Source organism: Sapajus apella, unplaced genomic scaffold, assembly GCF_009761245.1.
Source record: "Sapajus apella isolate SASKATOON/1434 unplaced genomic scaffold, GSC_monkey_1.0 scaffold6, whole genome shotgun sequence".
In the NCBI taxonomy this organism is placed as follows: Eukaryota; Metazoa; Chordata; class Mammalia; order Primates; family Cebidae; genus Sapajus; species Sapajus apella.
In genome coordinates this window covers 43,459,185-43,465,238 of record NW_022436946.1, presented here as the reverse complement: position 1 = coordinate 43,465,238, position 6,054 = coordinate 43,459,185, and positions in this window count along the sequence as shown.

The following is a 6,054-nucleotide window of genomic DNA, read 5'->3' as shown; positions in this document are numbered from 1 at the left end:
GCTAATAATGGTTTGAAAATGAGGTTTGGGTATTGCCAATGTTAGACAGTTGATGTGTTCATTCCTGGGATCCTATCATTTGAACAGCAGTGTATATAACTTGGGGGTATGTGTGCAGAATTACCCAATAATAACTTAAGTAGAAGAAATAAGAAAGGGAACCTTGGATGTTTTTGTTGATAGTTCATGTTTTTCCCCCAGCCACAATTTTACCAGAAGGGCGACAGGAAGGCTTTATCAACCTGTCTCCAAAACAGCAGGATCCTCCCACCACCAGTGCCCCCGTCCCCCACAGTCCTGTGGCCATTCAGAGCGGCCACATGACTTTTGCATACCATTGTATTGTCAGAAAATGTGAAGAAGACAAAATGCCATGTTTTAAAACCACTGCGAAATTTCCCCCAAAGCACAGGCGGCTTCGTATGTGTGAAGTTTGGGGGCTTGAGTCTGGGTGTTGTTTTGTTGTTGGTTTTTGTTGCTTTTTTTTTTTTTTAATGTCAAAATTGCACAAACATGGTGCTCTACCAGGAAGGATTTGAGGTAGATAGGCTCAGGCCACTCTTTAAAAACAAACACACAAACAACAACAAAAAAAACGGGTATTCTGGTCATTTTGGGGTAAAAGCGGGTAATGAATATTCCTATCCCCAACACGTCAATTGTATTTTTTCCATAAAACTCAGATGTTCCTCAGTATTTGTGTTTTTACATTTTATGGTTAATTTAATGGAAGATGAAAGGGCATTGCAAAGTTGTTCAACAACAGTTACCTCATTGAGTGTGTCCAGTACTGCAGGAAATAATGTCTTATCTAATGATTTGCTTCTCCGCAGGAGAAGCCGAGTAAATGTGCTCCAGCAAGATAGACTGTGTCATTCTCTCTTTTATTCTGCTAAGCCCAAAGATTACATGTTGGTGTTCAAAGTGTAGCAAAAAATGATGTATATTTATAAATCTATTTATACCACTATATCATATGTATATATATTTATAACCACTTAAATTGTGAGCCAAGCCATGTAAAAGATCTACTTTTCCTAAGGGCAAAAAAAAAAAAAAAAAAAACAACAAAAAACAAGGCTTTTTGAGACTTTGCTTAATACTTGATGACCTCACAATCACATCCGTATGTTGGGCACCCCTTGCCTACTCTAAGAGGCCCTAAAGCCTTGGTGCAGTGGTGGGGACTACAAAACAACCAGGGAGGAGGAGATACTTTTTTTTTTTTTTTTTTTGAGACGAAGTCTCATTCTGTCATCCAGGCTGGAGTGCAGTGGCACGATCTTGGCTCACTGCAGCATCCACCTCCCAGGTTCAGGCAATTCTCCTGCCTCAGCCTCCTGAGTAGCTGGCATTACAGGCGTGTACCACCACACCCAGCTAATTTTTGTATTTTTAGTAGAGATGAGGGTTCACCCTGTTGATCAGGCTGGTCTCGAACTCCTGACTTTGTGATCCACCCACCTCAGCCTCCCAAAGTGCTGGGATTACAGGTGTGAGCCATCACGCCCAGCCCATTTTTTAGTATTAAGGACCATCTAAGATGGCTCTATTTTTTTTGCCACGTTATCATTATGGGGTCACACCTAAATCATAGAAATACAAAACTGACTTCACCACTGTAACTTTTCTCTTTCCTTTCTTACTAAAGACTAATACATCACTAGTCATTCTATTTTATAATTGTATTTGACATTTTGTTCACATCAACTCATGTTCACCTGCAGAGGAGAACAAATTTCGAATAATCCAGGGAAACCCAAGAGCCTTACTCGTCTTCTGTAACTAGCAAGACTGACAGCTTTTTATGTATCGGTGTTTGATAAACACAGTCCTTAATTGAAGATTAAACCAAAGCATCACACTGACATTAGACCAAACACTTTTTATTCCCAACTACTCCTTTGTTGTTCTTCCGTGCTTTCCTGTAGTGAGAATTTTTCTAAAGACTTCCCGCTTCTCTCGCCATCCATCCTTCTCTTTTCCGCCTCTTACATGTGAATGTTGAGCCCACAATCAACAGTGGTTTTATGTTTTTCCTCTACTCAAAGTTAAAACTGACCAAAGTTACTGGCTTTTTACTTTGCTAGAACAACAAACTATCTTATGTTTACATACTGGTTTACAATGTTATTTATGTGCAAATTGTCAAAATGTAAATTAAATATAAATGTTCATGCTTTACCAATCCTTGTCTAGTGTCTTGCATGAAGGCCAGTGAGCGACATCTTCTCCATACTGTACAATGGCACCAGGCCAGATTTCAAACACAACAGTTTGCCTGTCCCCCACCCCCACCCCTGTTCCGCTTCAGCAGCACCCTCTGGTATGCCCTGATCTCCTCCCAACTCCTGCCAGGACTATATTTGTGCGTGATCTGACAGCATCGATCTGTCATAACTGTAAGATTTCTCTTTATGAACTATAAAAATGTTCTCTAAAGGAGGCACGTCAAGCATCAGCCACTAAGTGGGAGACAATTTGTTTTGTGAACTTTTATATTTTATTTTGTCAATGGACATGGGGTGGTGAGGAGATAAGGAGGACTTGGATCACCTCCAGAAATGCCCCGCCAGCTTGTGCCAGTCTGTGTGCATGTGTGGAGACTCAGCCCCCTATGGGAGTTGGGCTCTGGGAAGCTTGTAGGAACACTTTGCCTGTTGGTGACAGCAGCTTCAGTAGCTTACTCTCGGCAGGCCATGGGGAATGCCCTAAGTCCCATGTTTTCTCCCCCACATAGATGTAGATGTGCTACTTGTGCTTTTTTTTTTTTTTTTTTGAGACAAGGTTTTACTCTGCCACCCAGGCTGGAGTGCAGTGGAATGATGATATCTCACTGCAGCCTTTACCTCCCAGGTTCAAGCCATCCTCCCACCTCATCCTCCTGAGTAGCTGGGACTACAGATGCATTCCACCAGGCCTAGTTAATTTTGTTTATTTTTGATAGAGACAGAGTCTCACTATGTTGCCCAGGCTGGTCTCCAACCCCTGAACTCAAGCGATCCTCCTGCTTTGGCCCCCTAAACTGCTGGTATTACATGCATGAGCTACCGCACCTGGCCCACTTGTGCATTTAAAATAAATTTCCAGAAAGCTACTTTCCCAGAATCTGAGCACTGTTAGTGTGAGAGCCAGGAATCTTGGTGGTACAGCCATGTGGCCCTGTGTGATGGGACAAGTTTAGCCATTCATGCTCCAGAAACTAATCTGTCTCCAGAGAAAAGGTTCACATAAATTCGAGTCTCATTTGATAGATGTAAGTAGGAGATGCTTCTAGAAAAGTGATAGTGTACTCAGTGAAAAGAGAATCTAAAAGCCCTTTGCAAGTGGTTTTCATGCTTCCCATTTCATCTATTAGCAAATTTATGGTTTTATGCACATGCTAACTGCATGTTAAAAGAAAATAATGCTCCTGCTTACACTTGGACACTCAGAACTGCCCGATATTTTGTTTTTAATGTTTCTTCTTTAAATTCACTTCAACATCTGTGCCAAGAATTTGAAATGCTGCCAACATGTAACTGTGAGGTTAAGAAAACCAGAACCCTATTGTCATAAACGTGCCAAATGGTGCTGGTTATACTCCTAAATTCTACAGAACCATTGTGGTAATAATTTTTCAAAACAAAGTTCAATAAGATCCTGAGTGTCACAGTTAAATCCTATAAATCACAGTTCTTTACTTGGCAAATCATGTCTTTTTTTTCTTGAGAGTTACATATCTTGGGAACACTTGTGGACTTAGCTGTTTAACAAAACATTACATAAAAAGATAATATTCACTAATGAGCCCAAGTCCACCCAGCCAAAGTCCATACTGCTGGATCAAGGCTTCATGCAGCTATTTGTAGGGCAAAGTAAGACTGAAGAAGTCACCTTTTTCTGACTTTTCCTTTAGCAAAATAAAAGCTCTGTGCTGAAATTATGCATTTAATTCCCTACCATAAGCCAATATAGAGAATATACAGTACTATGGGAGGCTATAGGTACGTTTCTAGATATTTTTCCCTTGGGGGAAATGAAACCAATTTAGGACCCATAAGTTGGTATAAATGAGCTTATTCCTTTGTGTGTGTCTGTGTGTGTGTGTGTGTGTGTGTGAGAGAGAGAGAGAGAGACAGAGAGACACAGAGACACAGAGAGAGAAAGAGAGACACACACACACACACACACACACAGAGATGCCTTCTCTAAAAGGAGAAGAGAAAAGGCCAGAACAGAGGAATGAAAGTAATTAGAGGCACATGGCAGAGAATTTCTAATGCAAAACCAGGCCTCCAGGATAATCCAGTCTAGAAAGGAAGGCTGTACCCCAGAAGGCAGCAGCTAAAAGAAGTGATGAACAGGAGAAGAGTTAGATAGAATGTGATCTTTGAACCAGTCCAGAAGGCACTTCTAGTTCCTTTCAGAGACTGTGGAGCTCTTCGCCCATAACATGTCATTTCATTCTCAGCTTCTGGCCAGAAGAAATTAGATCATTTTGAGCAGCGGCTACCAAGCCCACTTCTGGGTATGTAGTAGCTACAAGGAATGTTACAGGATCGGTGGGTAAGCTTCCCCAACATCGTTTTTCAAGCTACAAGTCCTCAGAACCCAAGTTCATTTGCTCCAAAGTGCTGCTGACAGCTGCTCCTTAAATAAGTGAGAAGTGATTTTAATCTCAATACAGTCTTAATCGTGTAATTCAGGCAAAAATGCAGCAAGATTCCAAAAAGTTATTTTTAACTGAATTTATGCAAATAGTCACTCTCCCAGCCCAGTTTTACAGCATCCTATAAACTAACAAACTGTCTCCTAGTTTGCTCTTCCTTCCAGGTTTGAAGAGTAATGAACCAGCTGGCTGTGTGCACATTTCTTTCTCTCTGAATTTTCAATAGGTTTTATTCAGCATAAACGTGAACGGAGTCATCTTGTGGTTTTCCCCTACCCCCATCATAAAAGAAAGGAGAAGTGACAGATGAATAGCAATGGGTAATACTGGTAAGAAATTCTTCAATGTGTTAACAAAGGGGGTTCTCATGGAATTGTGGCAAAGATCCCCAACTTTAGGTATCTTAAAGATTCACTTGTGGATGATGGCAACCAGCCCTTCCCCATTGTGGGCACGGAGAAGAGCAGAGGAAATGAAATAAAAGTGTCGCAGAGGGGACTTGGGCTTAAATCACCAAAACGAACACCTACACTTAGGGTTTGTAACACAATGGATTCCTTTCCATGGGAAAGAGTAGTCGCCATCCTTGCAGGGCTTAGAGAGGAATCGGTGTGTTTGAAAGCACAGATGAACAAGATGTTCTGGCAAACTTCTCCTACATCTTTTTTTTTTTTTTGAGATGGAGTTTTGCTCGTTTCCCAGGCTGGAGGCAATGGCGAGATCTCGGCTCACCACAACCTCCGCCTCCTGGGTTCAAGCAATTCTCCTGCCTCGGTCTCCTGAGTAGCTGGGACTACAGGCGCACGCCACCATGCCCAGCTAATTTTTGCATTTTTTGTAGAGACGGGGTTTCACCATGCTGACCAGGATGATCTCGATCTCTTGACCTCGTGGCCCACCCGCCTCGGCCTCCCAAAGTGCTGGGATTATAGGCATGAGCCACCACGCCCAGCTCCTAGATCTTTAATGTTTAATGTTCCTTAATGTTCCTGAGGCCTCCTTGGAAATTTGCTGTGTATTTAGGCAGATCTGGAGAGCCCATCTAATTGTGAGGAAGAGACTATGATACCATGAAATGAATTATGCTGTATATTCTGTAAAATATATTAAGAGATATTCAATATTTGAATTCCAAGGGAATCTGGAAGGGGATGAAATTGACCATGAGACATGGTGCCACTGTCACCTGCATTACACGTGGCACTCTGTAAATCAACCTCCAGGCTAGCAGCCTTTTAGTGTCATTATCACTTAAGAAGAGAAGGGACCATCTCTGCATTCTCTCCTCTCGTCTGCACTGCGTTCCTTGAGTACTGTTTCCCGTCCACACAGGCAAAGGAAATGAGACGTACCTCAGTCCCCTTCCACACAACCCTATCTTGCCTGTCCAGGTTTTAGTACAA